General features: G+C 41.2%; 1 protein-coding gene across 6 annotated transcripts in view; it reads right to left on the bottom strand.

Annotated features, from left to right (window-relative positions):
* The window catches only part of LOC129385718 (uncharacterized), a 71,157-nt gene that overhangs the window by 40,729 nt on the left and 11,708 nt on the right, over window positions 1-18,720 (bottom strand). For 3 of the 6 annotated variants that reach the window (XM_072289249.1, XM_072289248.1, XM_072289246.1), the window contains exons 3-4: window positions 11,281-11,367; window positions 9,552-9,642 (exon numbers count right to left, since the gene is read on the bottom strand). The gene's annotated coding sequence lies outside the window, so the exon portion shown is untranslated. Of the gene's footprint in view, window positions 1-1,085; window positions 1,173-6,686; window positions 6,785-7,440; window positions 8,073-9,551; window positions 9,643-11,280; window positions 11,368-18,720 lie in introns of those variants that run through there. The other 3 variants (XM_072289247.1, XM_072289251.1, XM_072289250.1) reach the window with 3 other exon arrangements.

Genomic DNA, 18,720 nt, shown 5'->3' with positions numbered 1-18,720 from the left:
ACATTTTATGCAGTGGAGTGGAATCTCACATATCAGTTCTGGAGCACAGCAAGCGAACCTTATGTGTAGTGGTAATCTTAGTAATGATCGACAGTCATGTCTCTTTTCGAGCTCCTAATGCTGCTTGCCAACACAAGCAGCAGCAGTTGCCCAAGATAGCGTGAAAGAAAAAAAAATATGGGGTTTTACGTGCCACAACCACTTTCTGATTATGAGGCACGCTGTAGTGGAGGACTCCGGAAATTTCGAACACCTGGGGATCTTTAACGTGCACCTAAATCTAAGTACACGAGTGTTTTCGCATTTCGCCTCCATCGAAATGCGGCCGCCATGGCCGGGATTTGATCCCGCGACCTCGTGCTCAGCAGCCCAACACCACAGCCAAGCCTGAAAGAGATTCATTGAAAAGTGGCATATGCACAGGGTCGCATACCCAGTCACCCAAGCCGTTCTGACGATTGATTTTGAACTCTTCCCTCAACATAGCAGCCCAATCTCCCCATTAGACCATGGGCTGCCCATTGACACAAATGGATGGGAACATAGAGACAAACACCTGAAAATATGAAGTATGCTAAGAATGGTAATCACAATTAATAGTACTAGATGTGCATTAGCGCAAGCTCTTGGGCCAGTTGGTGCATGATGAACTTGAAAAGGGGGGGTACCAGCAAAACAAAGGACGCGCACACACGGAAAAGGCGTTAGACAGGGACGGACGCTGGTCCGTTCCAACGTCTGTCCGTGTCTAATGCCGTTTCCTTGTGTGCGCGTCCTTTGTGTTTCGCTGGTGCCCCCCCCCCTTTTCAAGTACTAGATGCTTTGGATATTTTGTTTTATTATTCTTGTTTGTGCTGGATTGTTTTTCTGAAACACTTGGCATCCAGACAGCATAAGAAGCTAGTAAGAAGTCAAGTTTAGCATTCTAGATTTGCAACAGGTACTTTTGCAATTTATTTGCAGTAGGGCTGTTGTGTAAATGTGCTTGAAAGGTTTAAAACTGCTTTGCTAATATTTACTTAAACATGCAGGTTCACATAGGTTGGAGGAGTGCACATTGAGGAGGCTATCCTGGAACAGCTTACCATGGCCTGCTATGCTGGACCAGGAAAGTTTGCAAGGGCTTTGCTTCACCATATGCTCACAGAGGATGAGCTCATGGGCCAATTGCGCTTTGGAAATAATACCAAGGGGCAAAAGAGGCTCTTGACCCTACCAGGATCAAGGCTGTTATAGGCAAGTACCATATATCCTTTCCGGTTGCATTTTTAAATTCACATTTTTTTCTAAAATTAGCAACTTGCCATTGGCATAACAAACGACTTCTAAGTAGTCCATGTGTGCAGTTGTGTGCTACAATAGCCTACCATTTGGTTCATATGATCTTAAGTGCCTAATGCCACCACACTCACATGCTTCTAAAAGTTAAAAGTTGCCTTCATTGCCAGAAGTTTTTGGCGGCTCCACCAGATGAAACTAAGATGCATTTACGCATTAGGAGTGCAGCTTGGCTGTCATTGCAACAAAGAATTGTCTGTGAGCACGCTCCAAATCTAGTGGCATGGAGGACATGTTTAAGTAGCCTGAAAGTGTTAGTCTAATACACGAATTGCGGAGAAGCTATGCTCAAGTGTGGCTACTGCTCAGCTCGAGGAACAGCACGCTCACTAAATTTCAGCAATCAAAACAACTCTCCAGGTTCCAGGATGTGAAACAGTAGCTTCACTAATTTTAACAGACCACATTGAATTAAAGTTGCTCCTATCTTGAAGGAGGTCCATGGGATGCGAGACAGCAGCGTTTCAGCAGAGGGATCATGCGTTGTGTGGCAATTTTCTTTTGGTTCTTTCAATCAAAGAAACAACAGGGACAGAGTTGCCAGCATCGCTGTCAACAGTACTACGTTTAGTGGGCGCTCACTCATTCTAAGCACCTAACCTACGACTCGTATTTATTAACGTGCACTTTATCACTTTGTATTCTAAGATATGAAAAAAAATATTTATGCGGCTTTTGCCCGTATACTTCAATAAATTGAGAATAGGCCCTTGGTGACTCCTTTATAAAGATTCTTATAGACCATCAGGCATGTGCAATACTCCCATTCAGAAATTGTTGGAATTGTTTCCCGCGTCCTTACTTCACTTGCCTGTTTACAGGGTTATTATGAACCATTGCTAAGTAGATTCTGGGCTTAAATTTATCAAGAAGATGAATGGGCTTTCTCGTTGCTCTTGTTTAGCTCGCTGAGGATCACATCTTAGGTAGAAATATGCCTCTCCAATTTAGGAGTTATATATTTCTAGTGGTGTGCAAATACTCGAATCTTTCGAATTGATCAGTGTCCTATTCGATTTCATCTTTGCTTGGTCACTATATGTAAATGCGAATATTATTCAAACATTTCAAAACACCAATAAAACATAAAATTTGAGCTAAGGTATGGTAAATATTCACCTCCAATAACATAGTATAGACATAAAATGTGAGAACTTGCACGAAAAGCGGACCAGGCTACGTTACTCAAGTAGCTCTACTTTAGAGGCAGTGTGAATGTTATAAAACGTTTTGCTGCTCCATTTGTGCTTTTAATTAACAGCTCTTCATAACATAGTATGCAACGACAGAAACTTGCTAACTTTAAGAGTAGTAGGATGTGAACATAATGTTACGCTAATTGTGATGTCAGCTGTTCATTATTCAGAAGTTATCCAATATTCGATTTGCTTCTGGCATTATTCGGTTTTGTCTCAAAAACGACTATTCGCGCATCCCTAATATTTTTGTTGCAGATTTGAGTTCTTCAGTGTGACTTTTCGGAAAAGAACTGGTAAATAATTGAAGTGGCAATAAAGCGGCAAAACCCTTTTAGTATTTGACCTTTTACATGTTTTATTTTTATATGCAGTTTAAAGCAGCATAACTTTCTTGTGTAATGAAACTTACAAAAGCTTGTTTTATAGTAAACTAGGTGAAGTGACAACACTCCTAAACTACTGCAATAACAGATACCAAGGAGCTAAGTGAAAAATCAGTTTTCGAGAAACCCAAGGGGTGATAGCACAACCAGAATATTTTCTAGAAGTCCCAGAAGGTTGCAGCACCTCGAGGGTGATGCTATTGGACAGTGTTCTGAAAAGGCACATTTTCAAAATGTTCCATCCCAGCCACAGATGTACGGCAGTGAACCTCAAAGGGTTAAAGAAGTCAGTCCTCTGCCGTATGGCTCTTAGAAGACTGAGAATTTCTTCGTATCTGTCACATTCTGCATATGTAATGGCCACCAGCTTGGTGCACAACAACAAGTAATTCTCATTATCACAGTTGTTAAGTCACTGAGGCAGAAAACACTTTGCAGTAAGCAGTATTTTCTTTAAAGTAGAGTGCTAAGCCATTGTAAGGCGAGACCTGGAGTCCAGTTGCATGTGAACTCGTGAAACCTAACTTCAAGTGAAGCCACACCTAATTCTAGTGACATGACAGTATTGTATTTGAAGCATGGAAAAGTGCATTAAAGTGCTACACATTTTAATTGTGAAAGTAGCAAGAAATAATTTTAATTGCCATAGTTTAGATTTCTTTAGGCACAGGCAATTTTTTTTTCACCATTTTGTTTCGAAGCAAGCAAAGTTCACATCTTCGACATTGAGGATATTCATAAACTTATTTTGCTACGACGTGTTGTTCCTCTTTTCCCTTTTCTGCATTTGACACTTACTGGAGTCCTGTGCCACATTGAATAAATTTAAATGGTCATGCTGCGAAGCTGTACCCGCGGAAAGTTGGAATAAAGCAAGACAAATGCATAAATCGATTTCTTTATAACAAAGGCATACTGTTTGCCACGCCCTTGCATGTGGAACTTGCTTTTTAAAACTTGTTCTGGCTTTTTGTTGTTTTTGTAGGCTTCACGTGTCGCAAATTTCCTGGTTCCAACATGTCCTATGCAAAGAACTCTGGCCTTGCTTCTCGCATGGGACCAAAAGCCTCCGAAGAGCCCAAGTTGGACCGCACAAACCAAAGCACAAGTGTTGTGCTTTTGTAACTCTGCATTATTATGTTCGTTTATGTTTACGTTAGTCTCCTGAAGATCCTAATTCAAATTTCTCATACGAGCGTACAAATGTTGTGCCTTTCTATGCCTTCACATTTTTATGTTAATTTTATTTATGTTAATTATGCTGGTCTCCTGAGAAGCCCCGACTGGATTGCTTAATCCAGAACACAAGTGTGGTGCTTTGATATGTTTCACTACATTTTGTTAGTTTTTGACATATTTCCAGCAAGGATAGTGTTTCGTTATTTTTATATGTTTTAAGTAACTTCAGTCATTTCGCGCCAAACCACCCACTTGTGTCATGAACTGTTTCATTATGACAAACCATTTCAAGTTTGCTTGATGTTAAAAAAGTAGGTACATTGAGAAAATTTTTGAAAAACTTGCTTTCACATACACCCGAGTCATTCCAGGGCAACCAACCAGCACTTTATTTACCATCACCGATATAGATGAAAAAATTTCGATGTGTTTTTTGAAGCTCCGAACTCTATTTCCCCATTTATTTTCCTTTCTAAAAGTATTCTAGAATTTTGGCAAAAATTGATTGTTCTTGCCCAGCTAAGCTAGAAGGCACTGATCCATGTTTCTTTTCAAAGATAAATTGTATGATCCAGATATGAAGATGGTGTTCATGTCAAGAGACTGAAGTGGTGTGACTGCCGAAATTGCAAAGTTTGAATTTGTTTCGCTGAACAAAGGAAAATACAGAAGGCACAAAATAAATATAGAATCGCAGCCTAGATGACTTCAGATTACCGCAAAATATCTGAAGCCTTGGAGGCTCAGTTGAACACATAAAAACAACTAAAGTTTAAATGTTTTGCAAAAAGCTTCATGTTGAAGGTGAAAGAATTAGCTTTAGTGGCCGGCGCAAAGGTACATGTCACCCATCATTACATCGCCCTACATGTCCGCTATGCATGTGACAAGTTATGAAAAGGTATCCTCAGTGAGATAAATTATTTGTATAATCCTAATTTGTGGATCACACATACAGCATCAATATATGAGGCCTTGTCATCTAGCAAGGAAAGATTGTTAATACAGATAGCCACAAGGACTAGTCGACAAAGTGTGACTGCCTTCTTTTTTCATTACAAAGGCAGGTGACGTCAAGCGCCACAGTTTCTACTCGTATTTGTTTTTACATGAACGCGAAAAGTGGTCGCGAACGACGTCTGACCACATCTGACGGAACACGGCACATATGACCTTTATAGATGAGCATGTTCAGGCTCTGAAACAGGGGTAACATGCCACACCACAAGAAATCTGTTCGTACTAGTGTAGGTTCTCAGTTTTAATTATGAAGCTGTTTTCTACTTCCATCATCATTGGGTTCCAGGGAGCAGGGCACAAAGTGTCCTGCTCCCTGTAGGTTGCATTTCAGTGTGACATATCATTTAAAATGCTTTGCATGAACAATATCAGCGCACTTTCTGTATTTACTGTGTACGTATTAGCAGATATTTTTTTTGTAAACTGCGTGAAACATCATTTAGCACTGCAGGACTCCCTCACGAATTTAACACGCATCAATATTTTATGTGCAATGACGTATGGTTTACCCAAGCACAAGCCTCCTTGCGTTAGAGCGTGCGTTTGTCAATAAGATGCCGACCCCAACACGGCTTCTCTATCATATATCTGTGTTGCAGACAAAGGCAGCTTTGTCGTCTGCATTCCCAGCCGGCGAGCTTGTGCGCACATCCGAGAAAAGGCAGTGCTGACAAAAATTCAAAAAAGAATTTTTCACATTTAAAGATAATGCCTTCTTTTTAACTTCACACATGCATAGCAGACATGTAGAGCTATCTAATAATGTGTCACATATTTTTTTCGCCAACTACTAAAGCAGTTCTTATGTTGGACATGAAGCTTGTTGCAAAAGTTTTGAATTTTATTGTTTTACTACTGGCGATCAGCTAAACCTTCAGAGCTTCAAATATTTTTCAGCTATACTCTGTAGCCTGTGCTACCAATCTGTATTTCATTTCTGTCTTCAGAATTTTTCGTTCCAAATAAATCAACGCATTGCAATTTTACTCAGTTTTGCCAGTGCCAAAAGCACTCGCAGTGTTCAAATATTTTAAGAATTTGCTATTTTGGCACTCGCATCACTTCACCGTATTTCCATGCACAGCATTTGAAGGCCACGACCAATACAATGTACGTTTGAAAAAGAATGGTGATTGATGTCCTCTAGCTCAGCTGAGTAGAAAAGCTATACAGTCGCCAAAATGCTACAAATTTTTTGACAATAATAAACAAAAGTGTGGAAGGAGTTTTGAACTCCAGTAAACATGTGGCAATGTTTGCAGCTTTATTTGTGGTGTTGAAAAAACGCTGGTCGATTCGGCATGGAATGAAATACCTGCGAGTGCACCTGTGCCTTGTCAGAGTTCAGTAAAAACTGTATTTTATATGTCTTCATAAAAATGGTTCATTTTGCTATCTAAAATACATGAGTAAGAATTAATAGGTATCATTTGGCTTAAACTTAAAGGGCAACAAAAGCTCTCCAGTAATGGCAATGATGTGCCTTTCATGCTTTCATGAAACCAGATATTTTTGTGAATTCTTTCGTCATTTCTTGTGGCAGTGAACAAAAGTGAAATGAACTCACAAGGAATAGTTTCGCAGTATTCCAGCACGTCACTTATAACTGTTTTTTTTCGTATAAAAATCTGAAGCAGTCAATATGAATAAGGCGCTTGATGTGGAATGACTTGGGCAGGGACATTATGGCAAATAAGAACTGGATCACGCAACCGCAATGCAGCATAATAAACACCTCCCATAGCATCACTTATTGCGATTGCCATGTTTCAAATGTAGATAAGCTTTACTGAAATTGGTAACCACCATTCAACCAACAAATAAGGATTGTACAGAGTTACCTTTTTTCAGTTTTACAGATCTTTTTAAATTTGCCTGTGCCAGGTAGCATAACTCTTGTTCTTGAGCTAGATTATTCAGAGGTGGACATTACTAGCACAAGAAAGAGACACATTCAACTGATTCTCACAAATTTGCTAATTCACTTTTACATTCCGGCACATATTGCAGTTTACAAATTGTTGTCTGAGTTTGAAAGACGTTCGCACTTAAAAATAATTTCCAGGATGACCAACCAGTTTCGAGATTTTTGCATAAATCTGAGACAAAATACACGGGCATTCCAGTTACTTTCGTGCTTCACTGCGTAACAGTGCGTTTTGTTAAAAAGAGTAATTGCAACAACAGTGCATTTCTACAGTCAGTTTGATGGCATCTGTCTGGTTACTGGTATCATTCTGGAAATTCATTCTAAGTGCATATACCTTGTAAAATGACCGCTACAATTCCTAAAAAGTTTATTATGAATTGAGTTTTTTTACCTGAATATGCGTCTTGATTTCTCATACAAGTAATGTTTGGCCCTTTGTATCTGGAGTCATGTTAGCTGCAACAGCCACTATTTAATAAATTCTATGAAACTTAAAGATATCCGTCCAACATATCAGTGTGCCAGTGAGTGCTGTGGGCTCAAGCGAATAGTGCCATGGTTGTTGCGGTGGCTACCTATTAAAACAAGTACCTTTCTTGAGTGTTCTTATTTACAGTCATGTCAGTCTGCTTGTACATTTATATATTTAGGTATTTATTTTTTAAGATTTATTTCTTTTGGAAGATATGTTTACTTGAGGGCCATACGGACAACATCTGTCCGTATTCAATTTTGTTATGGCGTCAAGCTGCAGGAAGTTTGTATTTTGCAATAGTTTTTTAAGAAGTTTCTGAGGTTCTCAAACTACAAATGGTTGTACATTTACACAGATGTTTGGCTGCAAATAGACAGTTCACCTAGAAAAATTCTTTTTGTCCGCATCATTTCAGCACTCTTGATTTCGTGAAGGATCATTCACTGTGACAATTGAAAAACTGGCATAACATTACTGCTAGCAGCTATATAATATGGTTTATTACAGGCAATCTAGGAGCATACTTTTGAGCCCAAGTTGACCGAGGCCTGCAATACAAAAGCGACTCTATTGAAATTTTACCCCTATCCTCCAAAGCAAACATATCAACGTGACATCAAAGACAAGTATTTGCAACACAACATAGCTGAGCAGTATTTTAAGAAATGTGCAGTTTTAATGTGCACACGGGGGCATAAAGGGCTTTCAACATAATTGGAGTGTTAACGTTCAACACAGTTGCAACAGTATTTCAAAGGACTTTCAATGTTGAGACTCAACAAATCTGCAAGAATTCTTCAATGGGCTTTTAATTTGACAAACAACAAATTTCAATATTACCTCAAAACAGACGTGACGTGCTATCAAGCTCTCGTACTTGGCGCAGAAACCGCTTATTTTACCACAACGCCCACAGTTGGGTACTTCAAGTAACTTGTGATCGTGCTATATGAAACAATTAAGGGTTTCTACCGCTTACTTTATGTAGTACATTTCTGAAGGTGAATTCTTGTGTAGTTTTTGTACAGGCGCGGCAACTGCTGGCGAGGGCACGCGAGCTCGTGGCAGCACTCCACGGAAGGCCACCACAAGCGCCTCACGGTGCAGACGATTCTCAAGGCTATTCATCAATAGGTTTGTCTGCGTCTGTGCCGCAAGAATTCATGAGGCCCGAGCGGCACCACAGTCTCCCCTGTTCCCGCTAGCAGTGATCGCGCCTGTAGATTATATTATAACAATTTGTGTATTGCAACATACATGCGCATTTTCAGTTAGAAAAAGCGAGCTCCTCGGCACGCTTCCACTAACTGCCATCGAATCGAGGTAGTGCACGTAGATCCCTAATGTCAGCACAAGTACGCCTAATACATGGGATCACGGCAAGGTATGCATGTGCGATGCACAGTTCTGCACTTATCCTAGCCACTCCGAACGTAATGTGAAACCCAGTGAGGTGTGGTTTTGCGGAAGTGTTTTCTTCTTATTGGTCCACCGTATGTTTAAAAAAATGGAATACCTCGGAACTATCTTCATTATACATTCGTGCGTGCGTCTGTCGCATATTAGACTGTCCCTTTATCGAAAAGAATATATAATTCATAGTATAGTGAATAATATAAATGTGGCAACCAAATGGTAGTTTTGTATTTCGACAAAATAACCATAAGTCAGATACAATGAAGGCGCACATAGTGCTTGGAGTGCCTTATGAATGCTTTAGGAGCTGTTTGTAGAACTCCGACATTCATCTTCGATGCTTGTAAAAACCAACAATCCGAACATTCGAGACGGTGCTTTAGAAAGTTCACCTCTGTATTCCATATTTCTGCCCAGATATTCAGACAAAGTTTCGAACAGCTGATTGTTCTCGTTCTTTATGTGTGATTTATGCCTAATTTTATTGTATTATATCGGCTATATTGACGTTGACCTAAGGCGGCAGTGTTGGGAGGGATTGTCTCCACGCTAAAGAATACTGTGACAAAAATGTTTCATAACGACACGGCTATTCTGAAATTTGTACTTACAACAATGCATTGATGACTTGCTGTGTCAAAGACTCCACTAATTCGTGCCTATGTCATCCGGTTTCTTGTCTTCATTCAAGTTTCGCAACAGCTGGCAAAGGGAAAGGAGCACAGTGACGCTTCATTCACACTGGAACGTCCATCTTGACTATTTGCGCAGAATGAGCACTCGGTTTTTTTTTTTTTTTTTGTTATTCATTTATAACAAAATTTACAAAGCGAAACCACGCCTTCTGTTTTTCATTTATAAAAAACCTTACAAAGGGGCGCCCACAGGTGTCACAGTTTAAGCAGCCGACAGTTCCAACCTTGCAAATAACTGAATATAATGCGTCTTTCCCGTTTATCAGCTACTATCCTTTATTGATCGGCCCTGACACGTTTACCTAAAGTTTAATAGTGCGTGAAGCAGTATCGCTTAAGCGCATGCTCAGCACTGGCCCAATCCAGGTCTGCTCTTAAAAAATTCAGTGAGCTAAGTATGCTTACCTTGTTGTAATGCGAAAGCATTACGACTTCCCTAATTAATTGGTTACGAGCACGATACACGACGTCATACATTACCACATGTCCTTCGCAACTATACCTTAATCCACCTTGTTCGTATTTGCTCTAATTTGCACAAACTCTATTGCAGCTTAATCCACCCAATCCACATGATTCAACGCTAAGCCACCTTCCTCTAATTTTTACCATCCTTAACCCGCCGTTATCCACTTTAAATTATCTTCATTCACTTCACTTCTCCATAATTTACTTTACTACACTCTATGTCACGTTACTCTAACTTGTTTATTTCACTTTACGCTTGTCTAATTCACCTTAATTCACTTTAATTATCATTGATTACCCATAATTACTACTAAATAATGTTATACCATTTACTATATTCTGTATAAATTGTGATGTCATACAAGACGCTGATGGCGTCTCTGTTGATGATGGTATTTGGTGCCGTCACTTGACCACGCCGCATTTTCTGCCTTGTGGTACATACAATGCTTTCGCAATAAAATACTACCCAGTATGCAGCCTGTATGATAACTGCAGAATAAAGTAGCAGCTCCAGAACTCCCTTAGATGTTGCAATAAGCGTAGATTTATTACATCAGCACTTAACAGATTCCTTGACGGGTACATAGGTGTAGAGGTGAGCGTGTTTTGAGCAGCGGGTGAGGAAATTGGCTCCTGGTGAGGAAGGGACGACAGCAGCTCAAGAGTCACGCGAGTGGCATAGACAGTACTCCCGGTCCTATTGAGGTCATGAAGGAAGGATCGTGTATTGTGTGCGTAAACATTGTGCTGATCCATTGAAGAGTCCAAAGCTGAGGGTGTCTACATACATTAAGTAGTGAGTCACGAGATCAGCTTGTTTCTAGGAGGGTAAGAGCGTATTGATGTCGGCTGTCAGCTCCCCGAGCAAGTAGAGCCAGCTAGCTCTGGAGAGTAAAGCAGATTACGAAACTTCGTTTAGATGGGGGAATATGAGAAAAGAAGCTCGTTGAATTATTTCGCGAATGAGAAAGTTCACAGAAAGCCATAGAAGTGTTTCACGAAGACATTGGCGTACATTCATCGGATCAAATGCATGCTGTAATGGCATTGCATAAGTGAAACTCGAGTACAGATTGACATCCTGCAGAACTTTTCATACGTAATGCAAGTGCCCGCAGTAGTATATATATGTATCTCTGCGGGTGCGCTTTGCTAACATTTAGACTATACTCACGTTTGCAAGCTTGCCTGCTTTCAGCTCAAAATCTGCGCTTCCAGTCTCATTACTTTCGCCGCTGCTGTTGTCATGTCCTGCGCCATGCTGCATGACAATTCATTTATATATAATTGCTCAGCAATACAACGAATACATAAATAATGCGTTCTTCAAGAATTTTTGTCTCCATATTTTGAGAAATATATTAGAGAAGTGTATCTTTCGAAATTTAAAAGCTCGCATAGTAGCAACCATAGCGCAATTTGTTGCCAAATTTTACCCTAGCTTTGACAAGGCTTATTGCATGCGTTCAATGGGGCATGAAATTCAGCCTCGAAAAAGAAAACACCCTTGTCTCTTCACGTCGTGATGCCATATCAGGGGAAACGTCATCCGATGAATTCATCCCACCCCCTCACTCAGAAACTAAGCGAGCATCCCATTCAAATTAGGAATGGTGGTCATACAGTCCACCAAGGTATCAGGCAAAACGCGGTCTTCCCATTAATAGTCCTACATTGAAAATCCATGATAAAAACGCGAAGTTATTCAGATGTACTAAAATGCTACGTTACCTCGACATCCACAAGGAGCTTCCCATCGGGAGCGCACTTGGGCGGGGCGTCACAATTATTACCAGGATGTGTCATCGTACTAACCGCTCTGGCGCAGTTTGCTTAGCTAAAGTTTCAGTCGTGCCATGCCAGAAATGTCGCTACTCTTTGGCAGCTTTGTGCGACTACATCTACCACGCAGCAATTTTCATAATAGTTTCTGAGGGATCCGGAGCTTTAAAATTCTGTTGATGCCAATTCACGCACTATTCTTAAGCGCGCATCACCTTCTAATAAAATTTCCCGTCATTCCTCGTGCAGAAATAAATACATACCTACATATCCCCTATTTGACGTAGCTATACACGCTAACTTATTCAGTTTGGCCAGATTCATGTTTAACGAATGTTTCAAGCATGTGTTAGAGAAATACAATCAAGAAATGTCCCTTTCTTGTCCGCCAATATTACTGTAGTATTTTTACAACAACTCTCACCACACCTCGCGACGCGTCCGAATAAAGTAGGCGCATACTGCGAAAAAATATCCTCTCCAATGCAGGTAGAATTTGAAAAGGCAACTCAACCACCAGGTTAACTACCTTTGAATGTTCTGAAGTCCTTTGAGATTCTAATAATGAGGAAAAAGTAAATGTAGTAAACATCAAAAGCTTTACGTGTTTTGGCCAACCCAAATGTTTGCCCTGTTGCCGAATGGAAGGGCAACAGACCAGCATTTTTTGCCTATACGTGTTGTCTTGTGGCTTGGTGACGTCAAAGTAAAGCAACGGTTGAAACAGAATCTATCAGGACAAAACATATGGTATTTCAAGGTGGGAGTTAATAATGAATTGGCGCTCGAAAGTCACAAGCGACACAACTCATGCCAACGATTCTCGAAAACCACACCGATGTGACTTAAAATTGCGTTTTGCACCTGAAACAGAATTTCCTCTTCAGTGTTTCTATTTCAGACGTAAAACTGTTAGCACGGTAGTTCGACTGCTGATAGAGCTACCTTACTCTGCCGTTCATAACGGTGTAAGGCTTCATATTTGTAGAAGTGTTCCTCTCCATCGCATGTTTCTCATGCCATCGGTTCTTGTCAGGCGAAGTAGTTTGTGAGTCGCTTTCTCCATGAGTAGCACGAGCTGGGATGCCGCAAGATGCTAATACACATGTCCGTAGCCGGGCTGGTTATAGTTTAACATTGTTCTTGTGAGTTTCCCAGCCATCGGGCTAGCCGGTGTCTATACAATGTAGCCGAAAAAGATATAGCTCGACAAGTTGGGAGCGAACTTTAAGGTGGCCAATTGCTCAATTATGTTCTTATCGAAAAAAAAAATGGGTGTTCTGAATGAAAATACTAATTACTGACATGATTGCTGAACAAGTGCGCTATGTTATCTTGCTTTAGCTAAAGCAAGCGTAACCGTTTAGTGCTGTAACCCCACACACAAGATAGCGTGCGCTAGCCGCAATCTCGCGCGTTTCTGGTTCGTGGTGTCGTTCAGCACGCGTATTTTAATGCGTTCGGAGGCTATCTATACATGCATCGATGTGCCTATTTATGTAGGTGTATAAATATTTTATCAAACCGTTTTCTCGATAAACTAGGTCACAGGTTAGTAAGTGGTGGAGTGGGCAGCGCCTTTAGATGTTGTGGGGAAGTAACACGGTACAGAACCAACCGCCGGACCAACTTGGGTCAACGAGTATGTGGCATTGTGTGAATAAATGGCGGTCTTCAAATGGCGGACTTCGGCATCTGTGATGCCGACATGGGTTACTATAGATGTGAGACTGGTTGACTCTGCTTCTCGAATAAACTGTTTGACAGATACTAGGAGCATTGTGTATGTAGGTTAGGTATGTGCTGCCCTTCAATGAACGTATCTGACGAAAAGTTGGGAAACGAGGAATGGGCAACAGGGAACGCGCCGCTTTATATTACAGTGACGAAAAGCATCCCTTAGAATTTATTCGATGTTGAGCGGAATCGAAACCACGTCACAAGGCATCCTCAATGACAGCAACCCGACGCATTTGTAGGCTGCGGCACAAATGTGCTAGCTATTGTGCTTCTTTCACACAAATGCTTTTCAAGTCAGCCCTTTAGGGAGCTGCCCCATGCATGCTCTAGGTATGTGGTGCTTTTCAATAAACCTTTCGCCATATTGGGTTACTATGTGCAATTGACTGTGTGGCAAGCGAGGGACACAATTGCCCATGTTTACAGGCACCCGAGCGCCTCCCTTCTCGTCTCAGCGGCCACGCATGAATTGCTCGGCAGGGCCACCAGACGGCGCAGTGTTCCCACGAAGTAGTGCGAGACAGGAGCCCGGCTGCAGCATGACGCGTTTCGCAGCGTTTCGCACGCACCGGCGCCCCATCCATTTTGGGGGCCAAGGGCAGGCTTTGCCACGGAGGCGCTATCTGGCGCCGAGTACTTTTCTGGAAGCACGAAAGAGTACTCACGCTGCAGCACACGCCACTTACATGCCTTGTTTCCACGGTGGAAATACGTTGCGTCGATGTTCGACGTATTGCTAACGCATGACTGGCGACATTCAACGTGAGATGTGTTTTGCCACAAGTATTTATTTTTTCTTTACTGAGATGGCGGGGCGGCGGTGGAGGGGGAGGCCAGGACAAGAAATATGATTTCACTGTAAATGAGGCCTAACACACTACCAGGAACGTAGTTCATGCACTGAATCATTCGCTGGACAAGCTTTATGCGTCACTTTTGAAGTCCATCGAATATTTTCGAGCCATTGTGCAATTTTCCAGCCACTGCCCGCGGGAGCCTTCGATAGGATGCCGAATGGCAGTTATGACATCTCTTAAGATTTTAGAACGCTTCTTATGCGTCTCTAGTGAGCAGAATCGCAAGTTAGTGGTTGCAGGTGATTTTGAGATTATTTGGTTTAACGTGATTCCAATCAAAAGCTAATAGGGATTGTCAGTATGTACTGTTTTTATATTGTTTCTACAACCTCAACACGAATCACGGACATGCAAGTGACTTTTGTTAGATTTTGTCATTACGAATACCACGCTCGGTAAGTAGACCACTGACGCCATACCTTGTGATATCGCTGGTCATTTGTTTTTGTTTTTTCTAGATTAACACGCAGTCGGTCGTGAAAAAGAAAAACACGAGCGCTTTTTGCAGGATATTTCCGATAAAAACTTGACCCCATTTAAGCAAGCTCTGCAACAAGCCATATAGGAGTGCATATATACTATGTAGGAGAGCATATATACTATAGAAAATTCCGATAAGGAGCATGTTAAATCTTTAAATGTAGTAAATAAGCGCTTACTATGCAAATTTTCGCCAAAAGCTTGCTAAGCGGACACACTAAATAAAATAGTCTCGGCATGCAAGGATATATGCGATGAAATTAAATCCAAGGAACAACTTAAAGCTAGATTTCTTAAAACCAAGGATGTAAACGAATTTGCGGAATTCAAGCTGCTTAGAAGAAACGTTATGAATTTGCTCCGGAAAGCGAGCTCGGCGTGTTAGCTCGATCAAATTTCACATGGCGCTAAGCATAACCAACCTTACCTGGAAAAACGTTTGAGTCGCTTAAGTATTTTACGCGATTTCAAACCGAAATAATTATGAATTGTCTAAGCTGTCGCCTTAAGTGAAAGCTTTGCCTTGATCGGCCTAATCTACACTTCTTTCGTTTGTAACAACCTTATTTCGTCTGTATCCCCTTTAATCTACATTATTCTACCTTATTCTAGCTTACCCCACGTAATTCTACACTAATCCAAGTTATTCCAACCGAAACGGCCTTAATCCAGCCTAATCCGCCCTAATTTGGTTTATTCTACCTAAGTAACGTTATTTAATTTTTTGATCTACCTTAATACACCTTAATTCACTTTAATACACCCTAATCCACATTGATGATTTTTTTTTCTGCCATTCGTCTTGGACACCACCAGCTTCCCTGCCTCATATAACATATGATGCCTTCGTGTTAAAAAAACATTGCTCGGGCGTAACGAAGAACGCATTAAAATTGACTCAGTATTGTGACCGGCTGACGAAGAAAACGTTTTAGCATTAGTCCGTTTTAGCATTAGGTGCCCCTGACAGCTTCTCACCGACCGTGGCCGCTACTTTCTTTTTAAAGTTGGTAATGTCATTGTACACTCGTGCATGATTAAACATAAGCTTGAGTCTGCTTAGCATCCACAAACAAACGGTCCAACACAGCGTCTCAACGGAATCCTTACTGACATGCTGTCCATGTATATCCCCGCTGACCATTGCGACTGGGACATTGCATTGCCTTTCGATTCCTTTGCCTATAATTCTTCTCACCACGATAACTTAGGCTTCCTCTTGGCCGCGACCATACGCTACCTTCAGACATCGCTCGGCCTGCTAGTCTGAATTTCTCATCCGAGTACGCCCGTGAAGCCAAACTCAAAGCACAAGATGTATGCCATATTGTCCGAGGTCGACTTGTGGACTCGCATGAAAATCAGCGGCGCTTATATGACACCCACTATCTTGACGTTCACTGCACACCGGGAGCCCAGGTTCTCCTGTGGTCACCGTCGCGACGCACTAGCCTCTTTGAGAAAATACGTTCACGATACTCTAGCTCTTACCGCCTCTTGCATCAAGTAACTGACGTCACGTGCGATATCGTCCATCTTGGCCCCACCGCGGCTCAGCCTCGCTCCGACATGATCCACGTCGCGCGTCCCAAGTCAAATCATTCGATTGCCTGCTACTCAGAATCGGGTCGATGCTTAAGCCGACAGGGGTCATGTGATAGGCTGACGAAGAGGACGTTTTAAGATCACCCCGAAGAAGACGATGCTCCTAACATCACATGCTGTATACCATCTTATCGGCTGTTACAGTTATTGTAAACATCCTGTAAATATAGCTCTTGCTTCTTTTACAAAACGTTACGGTATCAACGATGTTTCTGGTTCTGTTTAGCGAGGTAGTTTAACTATTTCTTCATTAACCAATTCAGAAACAAGGAAACGCAAGGCCAAAGAATAAGATAACTCGTACAAGCCTCAACACCACATTTTTTTAAACCAACGGACGCTCAAGATCTGGCATGCGCAAATGCAAACTTTAATAACAGTAGCGTTTGTGACATAAACAACTAGCATTTCGGATCATTAAGTAGCTTATGCATAAGATTTCGCGACCAGTAGCGCACATCTTCATTCATATCCTCTCCACTGGTGTATTTCCCTAAAACATGCAGATTAGAAAAGCAACCTTAATTTTGAAAGCTGCTGACAATATGTGCTGAAGAACTATAGAGTGATATCAGTTTTGCCCTTCTTTTACAAAGTGATAGATAAGCTCTTGTGTACGAGTTCGTCTATTTATCAAAGCAATCATTACCGCTTAATTTCAGCATGGATTTCGTCAGAATTGTTTGGCGGAAACCGAGCTGCTTAAGGAAACGGAAATAATCGTTCAAAATTTTCCAGAACATAGTTAACAGTATACGTAAATTTGCAGAAAGCGTTTGACTCCTTACAACAAGAAATACTTAATGATAAATTGCAGTCGTACGGTACACGTGGCATAGCGTTTGACCTCCCAGTTTCTTCTTTGAGGTATCGTAAACAATGCGTATTAATACGGCATTCTTGGCGTGAAACACAATTATTAAAGATGGAATAACATCAGGCCAGTATGTTGGAGCGAGGTTTTTTTGGAGTTTTTTGTTCATGACCAACGCTATTTTACCTTAAAATTACATGTAGTATTAATTTGCTGTGTTGAAGAAACTATATCACTAATTACTGGTAGAAAGCCTGTCTATATACAAATGATATGTAGTTAAACAATGCCGCTCCTGTTGGTCCAAGCAAACAGGGCCAGATCAGTTCCTGTGGATTAGGTTGCACTTACTTATTTATATTTTTTTGCATTTATTTTAATAATGTGATGCTTTCCTTCGTATTCAGCAAAATATTTTCTTGTAAAAAATTTATCTGTGCATTTGTGTAAAAACAGTCATCTTTATTAAAGACGTTTGTAAACTGCTACTGCTGTGCAAATGGATAGCCACACAGCCAAGCTGCTGATCTCATTAGTTTTTCGTGGCTACACGTTCCTCGTATATTTTGTTCAAGGAGAATAAATTCAAATTCAAATTTTCTATGATTGTGATTCAGCGCGCTCCGGCCCGCATTCCACCACCGCACCTTTATCACGGAGAAATAAAAAAAAAATGCTTCAAATACATTCTGGGCTTTTACGCGCCGAAATCTCCATACGATTATGAGCCCCGTAAAGCAGTATGGGACAATCCGAAATTATATTGACTACCTATGATTATTTGCCTTGCACCAAATGCACAGTACATGGGCGCTTATTGTTTTCATCTTGTTCGCCTCGATATGTAACCTCCGTGGCACTGAGAAAGCTCTTCTGTGCGCGGCGGCCGCATTTCGATGCAGGCCACAAGCAAGAACACTCGTTCAACTGCCACTGGAGATTCAAATTGTTGCACAACCGTTCCTCGTCCCTTTTCAACGTGAAATTTCATCACGTGGGCAATAAACAATCAATCATTAATTCACACAGTGCGTTTACTCAACGCTTCGTAATAGAGTTTGTGGACTTGAAGCATGCGCAGCATTTTATAAATAGCAAGGAAACCATCCCTAATCACACAAGCCCACGCATATGGCAGTTTTTTGACCGGGGACAATTTTCATGGATGACATTGCTGAGGAGATTCGGCAGATGCTATTTTCTTAGAATGTAGTTACCGCATCAAGCAACACTAAATCGAGCGCACAGGCCGATTTTCTTGCATGTCTTTAGGCGCAGTATATTGCAACCTATCTTCTGGTTACTGCATAGATGATCAATAATTGCGCAGACTCGG

The sequence above is a fragment of the Dermacentor andersoni genome, chromosome 7, assembly GCF_023375885.2.
Source record: "Dermacentor andersoni chromosome 7, qqDerAnde1_hic_scaffold, whole genome shotgun sequence".
Taxonomy (NCBI): domain Eukaryota; kingdom Metazoa; phylum Arthropoda; class Arachnida; order Ixodida; family Ixodidae; genus Dermacentor; species Dermacentor andersoni.
Note: the sequence above shows the minus strand (reverse complement) of the source record. Positions and strands in the feature narration are given on the sequence as shown.